Here is a 12,406-nt window from a genome sequence, read left to right on the forward strand (position 1 = left end):
TCATAAAAAAAGTGTACTACTAATATAAGAATTTTGTTCATTTCCAGTTGGCACTGCACTTTTTACGACAAGGCCGTCTTAAGTTCACATCAAATTATTGCAAAGCATAGCTAACAGGGTGCCATATGCCAAAAAAATACATATTCCATTCATGCACTATGCTATCTGAGTGACAAACGGGCCTGAAAGCACCGTGCCCCTGGACAAACAGATAATGATTTTCTGCACAGTTTAAAATAAATGCAGCTAATAACAGTTATGTCTGAGGGGCTGAATCATTTGATTGGAGAAAAATATGGACATGGACATTTTTTTCCCATCACTATTGCAGGACAATTCCCATCTGTTTTCAAAAAAAAAAAAAAAAAAGAGTGGCACTTACGGATAATGTCTATAATCAGCCTACTTAATGCGTTGAGCAGAGTAGGAGATATGAAGCAGATGGTGAATCTGCAATCAATTGACTAGGGCTGTTGTCGAGAGGTGCCGCTGCAACTGAATGTTTTTTTGTACCCCTGGAGGGGGCCGCGGATGCCTGCATTGGTTAGAAAGGCTAACTGACATTCTAGACGCTCCGATAAATCATTATTTTCCCCAGACGTACGAGGTTAACCAAGTGTGTCATGTTCTTCCTCGCAATCATCCTCAGACATGTCGAGCTTTAATATGTAAGAAGAATGCAAGCTTTGCAGTTCTTCTCAGGCTGCTTTAAAGTAAAAACCTCAGCAACCCTTTTCTTTTCTCCCTTCCCTTCACGTAGCATGCTGCAGCACAGATTTGATCAGCCACCTGCTGTGAATCATGTTTATAGTCCTGCTGCACACAAAGGCAAACACTCCATCCTCCTTGGGGAAGCCAGCGGTTTGGTGCATGTCGGATAAGTCTTTAAAGGACAAAAAGTAATAGTGCTAGGTGGACGAGGAAAAAATGTCCAGACATTTCTGGTGAAAATGCTGCTGCAAGCAGTTTATCAAGGGAAGTGCACGCTGGGGAGCTGACAAACGTACAGAAAATGTTCTCTTTGGATGCTCATTAAGAGGTTATGGCTCTGGTGGAAATTGAAATAAAACACCCATTTAGAGCCATAGTCACAATGTTTGGCCTTGATAACATCAAGTGTTGAATTCCTCTGCTGGCTGTTGGTTTAGCTTGAATTGCCATTAACCTGAAACCTTAACTCCTAACGTCATGTAAGTGTAAAATGAGAGGTTAAGCATTGTGCAATAAAACTAAAATCAAGTAAAAGTACTCTTTGTACCCTTTGTACAGCCTATCCCAACTGCCTTCGGGTCACAGGCGGGGTACACCCTGGACTGGTGGCCAGCCAATCACAGGGCACATATAGACAAACAACCATTCACACTCTCATTCATACCTATGGACAATTTGGAGTCGCCAATTAACCTAGCATGTTTTTGGAATGTGGGAGGAAACCGGAGTACCCAGAGAAAACATGCAAACTCTACACAGAGATGGCTGAGGGTGGAATTGTGGAATTGAACCCTGGTCTCCTAGCTGTGAGGTCTGCACGCTAACCACTCGTCCGCCGTGCAGCCCCTCCTAACATCATGTAAGTGTAAAATGAGAGGTTAAGCTTTGTACAATAAAACTAAAATCAAGTAAAAGTACTCTTTGTACCGTTTTAAGGTAATGTTTTGGTGGCATGTACGATTTACTTATGAAGATATGTATTTACTGTGTACTATTTACTAGCTCATAAAATATTAGCTTAGCTTTCTGGTCACACTGCCTCTTTGTAGCAGCGCTTTTTGTTCTTTTATGTTTTTTTCCTCCTTATAGTAGTGCAGGGATTTTTTTCACCGCTTATCCTCACGAGGGTCGCAGTGGGTGCTGGAGCCTATCCCAGCTGTCTTTGAGGGTGGAATTGAACGCGGGTCTCCTAGCTGTGAGGCCTGCGTGCTAACCACTCAATCGCCTATACTATAATTCATTAATTCATTTTCTACCGCTTATCCTCACAAGGGTTGCGGGGGGTGCTGGAGCCTATCCCAGGCCAGAGGCGGTGTACACCCTGGACTGGTGGCCAGCCAATCACAGGGCAGATATAGACAAGCAACCATTCACACTCACATTCATACCTATGGACAATTTGGAGTCGACAATTAACCTAGCATGTTTTTGGAATGTGGGAGGAAACCCGAGTCCCTCAGAGAAAAACGCAAACATGGTCACAAGTGGAATCAAACTCGGATCTCCTAGTTGCGAGGCCTGCGTGCTAACCACTTGTCCACCGTGCAGTCTTTTTGTGTATTTTTGGTTCACCCACGTCAGAACCGACGTCTTCCCAAATTCCTGACCGTGCAACCCAACCTGGAAATTTATCAAGTTAAATTCCATACTTGCTTCGACGTCCTGCACATACATCTAATTGACTGAGTAGGGTGAATAAGAAGCCTACTTTCATATTTTTGAGACTGGTCGCCAGTTTGAGTTTACCAAAAATCCACAAATTAAACTTAAAAGGTTTACCTGTTTAGGAGGCAATGGTGCATATCCAAGTCATGCTGACAAAAGTTGGTGCGATGAATTCCTGTCCTAGCCTTCGAGTGGTGGTATTTGATCTTCAGAGGTACAGGTAACCTGTCATCGAAAATGTCCTTTAAGTTGACAGGCTGTCATTTATAATAAATGGGAGCCGGGCCATGTGGTGGCAATCGTCCCACAGCTCTGAACGCAGCACTCCGTCCTGTACACTGGGGAGGAAAGATAAAACACCGACAAAAAAAAACAGAAAACAGTATTGTAATTAACATCCCCAGTGACCCAAAAATAAACATTTATTTTCCCATTTTGTGCACACGTTGAAAGGATTTTTGACGCTGTCCTTTGATAGGCTGATTTCCATTTTCATCTGGATTCCACCATGCCTCGACTGTAATTTATGCATCAGATTCATGCATAATTAATTTTGAATTTGCCACTGTATAAGTATTGAGCCACACAAACAAATTCTTTGATAATGGAGGTGGTTGAGGTCTCTGCTGTTTTAAAATTAATAACTTCCACTTTCCCCTATCTTCGTTCTTTTTTTAGACCACAGAAGAAAGGAAAAATTGTCATTTCGAGGCATCCATCCATCTGTCACCGGTGTGCTGGAGCCTATCCCAACTGACTTTAAGGTGAGACATGGAAGTGCTGTTGGTAGCCGAATATCATTTCTATCTGCACTAGGATTGGAGCAATCAGCATAACGTTTTTTTTCGTGTTTTCTCCACAATTTGACCGCCTTAATCCAATTTTTATGGGCAGAATCTTCACTCATTGTTCATGATACCAGAAGCCCAGACACCAAAGCAACAGTGGAATAAGCTGTTTGGCATAGATAGTAAAAAATTGTTATAATTTCACAAGTTTTCTCCAAATATGGCATCATTTAAAAGGTAAATAAAAAGGCTTTCCTTTTGCGGGTGAGGATAGATGAATGGGGAAGGTGCTGAATACACCCGCCCCAACTTAGTATACTCATGACTCTTATCTTCCCAACCCCGCCGCTAACATGCACACAACCAAGCTTTCCCGACATTGTCCATTCCACCTCACTACAATCATAAAGGTCGGAGAAAAAAAAGTCCTGATCTTTCTTATTACAGACTCGCTCCTGTCAGCAATTTCAGGAGAACGCTATTAATGTCCTCTCGCTTCATCCTCCTTGCTTGTCAGAGTGACGGAAATCAATTGATTTTTTTTCCCCCCACTAACTTAGGGTAAAACTTTTTTAATGAGCCTGCCATTTTTACATACTGGTGTGTTTATGTAGCACTGTATCGGACCTTAAAAGCTGTGGTCTTGTCTTGGTTGGTTTCCTTTTTTTTTTCAGTAAAGCCTGTGTGTGACTGTAAAGTTTTACCACACAGTATTATTTTAGTTTTATTTAGGTACAAGCATAATCTATTATTATCAAACCATCTTTTGAATACCACCTTCATAGTGATCTCTTCTGTGTGTCACAGAGGTGGGCACACTTTCTGACTCGCGGGCCGCATTGGTTTAACAAAATGGACGGGGGGGGGCAGAATATATTTTACACGTAACAGTCCACCTAGAATTATTGTATCTGTAAAAGTGTCATGCAATCTGCTATATGTGCTCGTGTTCCTTTTTTCAGGAGCACTTTGTAAACAACAAACCACATAAAATAACAAAATTGATAAAACAGCTACTTAAACCATCAAAAGGTTGGCTCAAGCCATGATGCCAGGTTGTATGTTAAGTTTCAATGAAATACTTTGGAAAGAACGGGCGGGCCGTATTCATACACTTGGTGGACCGGTTGTGGCCCCCGGGCCATACTTTGCCTACCCCTAGTGTATTATACGCAAGTAATACCAACTTTAAGTCTTTACACATGTCATTGATTGTTGAACAGTTTTGGTCCCAGTATTGACCCCTGGGGTACTCCACATGTAATATTTAAACTTGCAGATGTGATGTTATCCCAATTCAAAACTTGTCCTCTGATTCCGGACCTTTCTAATGTTTATAAATTGATGTACGGACTGGTGGCCAGCCAATCACAGGGCACATATAGACAAACAACCATTCACACTCACATTCATACCTATGGACAATTTGGAGTCGCTAATTAACCTAGCATTTTTTTGGAATGTGGGAGGAAACCGGAGTACCCGGAGAAAACCCACGCATGCACGGGGAGAACATGCAAACTCCACACAGAGATGGCCGAGGATGGAATTGAACTCTGGTCTCCTAGCTGCGAGGCCTGCGTGCTAACCACTCGCCCACTGTGCAGCCTTCACATGAACATATGTTGCTTAAAAGTAACTTTGCACAGAGATGAACAAGCGGAGAAACCAGGTCTTCCCGATCTCCTGACTGTGTGGCCTACATGCTTACCACTAACCACATTTGAAAAGTTAAGGAGATGAATAATGCAGCGTTAAAAAAAAGAGATTAACTTAAGGTTATGTCATTTTTCCAAAAATGTCTTTATCCAAACAGAAACATAATAACTGAAAAACAATCAAACAGTCAAGCTCATTTTCCACATGACAAAGCTTTTCTGAATGAGCCTTGGAAGTGTTCTGTAAGGAAAGAGACTTTAAAAAAAAAAAGCGCAAAGACGGATCATAATTAGCGGGGGGAGAGGGGGGGGGCTTCAAATGTCAGTTCCACTAGCTTAGACCTGCAGCACATCATGCAATCTGCCTTTTGTAATTCCCCAAAGCCCTCCAGGCCAATTTTCTGCTTTGCTCGCACTATCCTTCTGAAGAATTGCTTATGTTAATTCGTGGTTGGAAGCAATTAAACAATTAATGCGTCAGACATTTACTGTTGTTGTTTACCCCCCCCCCTAAATATTTACATTTCATGCCTCCTCAAGCATGTCAGTGATTAAATAAACTATTAAAAACCTAATCTTTTTCAGAGAATCACATTCAAGGAGAATGTGCTATATTTGGATTTAACCATAACCACTTGGTTTACTGTCCATAATATGACATTTATGCAAGGGATTGCAGCACAGGTTGGCTTGTCAACGCAACACTAAGGCTGAATCCCAATTTCCCCTTCCCCTTCGACTTACCACTTCCACAAAAAAATGAGACACCACCATCATCACCGTATGCTGGCTGTGAGAAAGGAAGAAAATTAGATATAATTAAATTGTTTATAATACATGTGATAATAATACATGAATTGTGATTCTCGTGTTAGGGTTTACGGGTTAGGTAACCAAGGGATAGAATTGGAATTCAGCCTGTAACTATTGTCCCTGCTATTTGCAATTGCAAGAGGGGTTTTATCCTTATTAAAAAGTTGTCTGGAAGTTTTCATATCAGCGATTAAAATGATCAGACGTGATTAGATCCAAATGCAAATGATTCTCTATGACTGTTGTCGTCGCAGTATGATGATTGGCATCATACTGTTTGTTCACCTTGTTTTGTAAATGTGCCTAAATGTTTCACCTGTGGATAACCATGAATATGTTCTGACTGTGTTGCAAAGTTACTTTTAAGCAACTTATGTTTATGTGAAGGCTGTACGGTGGTCGAGTGGTTAGCACGCAGGTCTCGCAGCTTGGAGACCCGAGTTCAATTCCACCCTCGGCGATCTCTGTGTGAAGTTTGCATGTTCTCCCTGTGCATGCGTGGGTTTTGTCCGGGTACTACGGGTTTCCTCCCACATTCCATAAACATGCTAGGTTAATTGGCGACTCCAAATTGTCCATAGGTATGAATGTGAGTGTGAATGGTTGTTTGTCTATATGTGCCCTGTGATTGGCTGGCCACCAGTCCAGGGTGTACCCCGCCTCTCACCCAAAAACAGCTGGGATAGGCTCCAGCACCCCCTGCAACCATCGTGAGGAAAAGCGGTAGAAAATGAATGAATTAATGAATGTTTATGTTAAACATCATGTAACAGGGTGCTGCACAGCGGTTGTGTGGTTAGCGTGCGGACCTCACAGCTAGGACACCCGGGTTCAATTCCACCCTCGGCCATCTCTGTGTGGAGTTTGCATGTTCTCCCTGTGCATGCGTGGGTTTTCTCCGGGTACTCCGGGTTTCCTCCCACATTCCAAAAACATGCTAGGTTAATTGGGGACTAATTGGCAACCCTCGTGAGGTAGAAAATGAATGATTTAATCATTTAACAGGATTCTCACGTTTTTTGTGGGATGTGGCCCAGTTCAGACATATGGATGCCCTCAACTCTAAATCAGGTTTCGATGTACTAATGTACTCGGTCCTGATCCTATCCATCCTGGTCACTCCCAGTGACAAATGAAAAAAGTAGACCGTCCACAAAAAAAAATGTTGGGACCAAAATTCTGCATTTGTTTCTTTCTTTTATTTGCAGCAAGGGTAAAAAAGGGGGAAGGAGTAGTAGCCGAAATGTATTGAAGATGAAAGGCTGGTGACTTGAGAGTGGACATGAGAGTGAGTGGGACTATCGCTCATCATAATAACAAAACCCTCCCAGAGACGAGGACATGGGTAGAAAATGACAGAGGCTCCCTAAGTGCACTTTGTGATGCTGAAAGCAAAAAAAGGTAAGGCTCTTTGAAAGCAGCCCATCATCTGTCTTTTTGCTTTCTTTTTTTACGATTACAATGTGTAGGAGCATGCGGGCAGGTAGGGGTAAATAACACTTGTAAGCACTCAGTTATTGGGAGCCAATGTACAATACTACTTGACAACAGTTGTAGTGTTGTGTGACTCCTTCACATAAGGAGTCAAACTCTTATTTTCAGTTGTTTTAGACGCCCGACTCATGAGACAAGCCATTGCACAAGACGAATTTTTAACATTAATTTTAAGAAAAATTGGCTGTAGCCCGTACCCCACCTCTCGCCCGAAGATAGCTGGGATAGGCTACCACTTTGCGGGTTCAAACTTTTTTTCAAAATGTTTGGTGAGACACACAAATGCCAGACTTGGCCGACGGAGCAACATACTTTTATTGCAGTTCCAAATAAAAAAATACAGGCTACTGTCGCTTAGCTCATGGCAAGATTAAACTCACTTCCTGTCCGCCCAACATTCAGCTTCCCTACAAAACACATTCATTGCAACACACATTATTTCATACTTAAATGACTGATTATTGCTTATAATGTCTACTATATTGGGTAATACAAATGTAAATGTGACTATAGGGGTGTTAGTTTATGTCTAGAGAGCTCTATTTTGTAATGTAAGATCTGTATGTAGAAGGTCATAAACAGGTTTTTGGCTGCACGGCGGTTGAGCGGTTAGACCAGAGTTCAATTCCACCCTCAGCCATCTCTGTGTGGAGTTTGCATGTTCTCCCCGTGCATGCGTGGGTTTTCTCCGGGTACCTCCCACATTCCAAAAACATGCTAGGTTAATTGTCGACTCCAAATTGTCCATAGGTATGAATGTGAGTGTGAATGGTTGTTTGTCTGTATGTGCCCTGTAATTGGCTGGCCTCTCGCCCAAAGACAGCTGGTATAGGCTCCCGCGACCCTTGTGAGGATACGCAGTAGAGAATGAATGAATTTTAAGAAAAGTACAATGATTATATGAAAATACAACTGGACAAACACTTTTTTAATTTTATTTTTATTTATTTTACTTTTATTGAGTCACCAAACAATGATACAATGATAATATCAGTTTTTCCCTTATCTACTTGTATTTATCTATTGATATTAGGGCTATCCAGTTGTCCTTTGGTATTTATAATTTAAAAGAAACTATAATACACTAGTCAGCTGATTTTGGTCGAGATGTGGGGGAAAAAAACACAACTTAATTGTGGTTTATCACACCTGAGTGAAAAAGGTTTTAAAGCCATTTCCATGCTTTGTGTTTCCAGAAAACCACAGTAAGAGCCATTATCCACGAACCTCGCCAGGGATGGCCAGCCAACTAAACTAAACTACCCAAGATCGCAGCAACGACTCATCCAAGAGGTCACAAAAGACCCCACAACAACATCCAAAGAACCGCAGTCCTCTCTTGCCTCAGTTAAGGTCAGTGATCATAACCCCCGTGTCTTCACAGGAAGACAATGGGCAGAAACAGCTTGTGTGTCAGAGTTCCAAGATATCAGGGCACCAACTTCCCAGAAAGCTTCCCACGATTCCGTGACTGCAATAGGTTAAATGCAGATACAAGTACTACAACAATAAAAAAGTGTGTTGATCTTAAATCCCAACGTTCAACCACTGCTAACATCACTGTTGTAAGTATAGTGCTCCCCTGGCCCCGACGCCCCCCACTCACCCCCCACCTCCGCCCCTGCTCTCTTGTGATCTGACAGACAGCTGTTGAATGGCAGCAACAGAGGAAATGTGGACTTTCCCACTGTTATGATATTAGACACCTTCTTCCTGCTGTCAGGACTACAACAGCAAATAGATTGCTTTACACTGCACTTCACACGTTCCAATGGTTTTTCACGCTCTCTTTTTCGCTTTCATATCCCTGGAGCTTCTCTTTCTTTGTTTTCTCTCCCATGTCATCTCTGCAAATGTTACTTTTTTTTTTTTTGGGACTTTTGAACATCAACGATTAATTTGTCAATGCACTGTACATCCCGTGTTATTGCCTGGGAGAGACTTGTAATCATGAACATATCGATCCACAGTGTAATTTTCCTGCTTGCTTTGAGTGTTGGAACAATGTCACATAATAACACATGATGAATGGCAGAGGTATCTATAGGCCGCTACCACCACATTATCTCTGATCGTCATTGCTCCATTCACATGCACTCATATTTCACATACAATGCATATAAATATATATAGTACAGAAAATAACCCATTCGTTTATACATGTTAACATGTCTATCCATTCACATACACACATACTGAGACATCAGTCTACTCATTTGCATACAGTACACTCAATCTGTTCATTTGTATACACATAATGTCACATGATATCTGGCTATCCATTTTCACATGCAGTACAAATATCAATCTTCCATATCATATTTTCAATTTTCGTACACTACTGTGCTAACACGGTGAAATCAGAGCAGTGAAACAGTGCAGCAAAGTGGGGGGGGAAAGTATACATACAGCTTGTATCCGGGAACGCCCATATAAGGAAGTCCTGGTTCACTGTGACCTCACAATGAGCCAGAGTTAGAAAAAACTGTGAAAACCTCACTAAACATTGTTTAACTCAAGAATACAAAATATTTATTAGTCAGAAAAGTAAAAAAAGCATAAAAGCCCCCTTTGAACTGAAATGGACCATAGACTGGTGGCCAGCCAATCACAGGGCACATATAGACAAACAACCATTCACACTCACATTCATACCTATGGACAATTTGGAGTCGCCAATTAACCTAGCATGTTTTTGGAATGTGGGAGGAAACCGGAGTACCCGGAGAAAACCCACGTATGCACGGGGAGAACATGCAAACTCCACACAGAGATGGCTGAGGGTGGAATCGAACCCTGGTCTCCTAGCTGTGAGGTCTGCGCGCTAACCACTCCAACACTGTGCAGCCCGGCCAAAGACCACCACTCCAAAAAAAAAAAAAAAACTCCCCTAGAATAGAAAAAAAAGACAGGAAGTAAGCAGTAGCTGTGCTATGCTTGTTAATCCCCTCAAATATTGGTTTGGGCATGTTTGATGCCAGTGTTGCCAGGGGATTAGTGGGAATGTTGCTCCAGGTGGTGAAGATCGCTTCCAGGAGGGCATTCACTGTCTGGAACTGACGTCCATTTTTGTAAACCTACCTTGCAGTCCATCCCCAAATGATCAGGGGAAACATGTAGGATGGTCCAAAAACGTTGCGTTATCCATCTGGTCCTTTGGTCAGGTGGGTATTGTGAACTGCAGTCCAAACCCAGTCATCACTACACAGACGAGGACCTTCATTTTGTGCTCTTAATTTAATGTCACCGGACGTTATTACGTTTTGCTTGTTTTTGTTTTATATATGGGCTGCACGTCGGATGAGTGGTTAGCACGCAGGTCTCGCAGTTAGGAGATCGGGGTTCAATTCCACTGTCGGCCATTTCTGTGTGGAGTTTGCACGCTCTCCCCGTGCATGTGTGGGTTTTCTCCGGGTACTCTAGTTTCCTCCCACTGCCATCCTCCTCTCTTACAGCATGTTTTCTTCTTTATATGTCTGTTTTGGGTCTGCACAGCGGTACTATATAGTGGTTAGCATGCAAGCCTCACAGCTAGGAGACATGTGTTCAATTCCACTGTCGGCCATTTCTGTGTGGAGTTTGCATGTTCTCCCCGTGCATGCGTGGGTTTTCTCCGGGTACTCCGGTTTCCTCCCACATTCCAAAAACATGCTAGGTTAATTGGCGACTCCAAATTGTCCATAGGTATGAATGTGAGTGTGAATGGTTGTTTGTCTATATGTGCCCTGTGATTGGCTGGCTGGCGACCAGTCCAGGGTGTACCCCGCCTCTCGCCCAAAGACAGCTGGGATAGGCTCCAGCACCCCCCACGATCCTTGTGAGGATAAGCGGTAGACAATTAATGAATAATGATGTCAAGGCTGCATGGTGGACGAGGGGTTAGCACGCAGGTCTCACAGCTAGGTAACCCATGTTCAATTCCACCCTCGGCGATCTCTGTGTGGAGTTTGCACGCTCTCCCCGTGCATGCGTGGGTTTTCTCCGTCTTCAGTCATTAGGGATGACCTCAGATCGTGTTGGGGTGTCTCAATGTAAAATCTTTGATTTTCATCAGTTGTGTGTCTTTAAATAGTGTAAATAATCACTGATCTGTACAGACGTAATTTCACAGCAGACTCAAGTTCAGAACCACCTAAAGAAACACAACTAGCAGGTTCAGGATTCAAGCAAGCATCCATCAGGGCACTAATGGAGCGTGTGCCGGATTCATATTTACATGGGGGATCATTTAATTCCTTCGTTTCCACGTAATTGTGTCTCTAAGGACTTGCATGGATGTGGATGCATGTGCACCTCAGCATGACGGGTTTGTTTGTTCCCTGGCGGCTGCTATCACAGTGGAGTTGTGTACACACAACACACTTTGGATACTTCCTTCAGTCTCGTTATTGCAGTATCCATGTACCCACAATCCAGGCGTCTTACTTGTTTTCCACCAGCATTCCTGCTCTATATCATCAAGAGAACTTTTGATGGTATATTCGCAGTATCTCCTCCTCATCCTCCTTGAGAAAAAATGAACAGTAAAAAAAAAATATCCTACAGCCAGATTTTAACAAGCAACTTTGTATTAATCTTTGTTTTTAGTTGTTTTAGTTCTCTGTTTCAGTAAAGTCTGCGCCGCATGTTAGCTCATTTGTGATTGGGTATTGAGCACTGTAAAATAATTTACTGTCAATTTACAGTATTTTACTGGCAGCAGGTGCCAGTAAAAATACTTTAATATATTTCACAGTATGTTTACTGGGATTAATTTACAGAAATAAAAATAGTACTGTAAATGTCATAATAAAATAATTATTATTAATAATAATTTCATAGCAAAATAGTACTTTACATTTAATACTGTGATTTAATTTACAGTAATAAAATAGTACTGTAAATTTCATAATTATTAATAATAATCAATAATTACAATTAATAATTATTAATAATTAAACAGTATTTTTACTGTGATTTAAAATAAAAATAGTACTGTAAATGTCATAATAAAATTATTAATAATTATAATTAATACATAATTATTAATAATCATTATTTTATAATAAAAAATTTACTCTACATTTAATCACAGTAAACAGTATGTTTAGTGTGATTTAATTTACAGTAATAACAATAGTACTGTAAATTTCATAACAGTAAACATACTGTGAAATATATTGCAGTATTTTACTGGCAGTACGAAAATAGTAATAGTAAAATACCGTAATATATTTCATTGTTTATAGTAATATACTGTAAATATCATTCACAGTAACTCATTGGATAATAATAATA

The sequence above is a fragment of the Doryrhamphus excisus genome, linkage group LG17 (genome assembly GCF_037039965.1).
Source record: "Doryrhamphus excisus strain RoL-2023G ecotype Guam linkage group LG17, RoL_Dexc_Guam_v1.1, whole genome shotgun sequence".
In the NCBI taxonomy this organism is placed as follows: Eukaryota; Metazoa; Chordata; class Actinopteri; order Syngnathiformes; family Syngnathidae; genus Doryrhamphus; species Doryrhamphus excisus.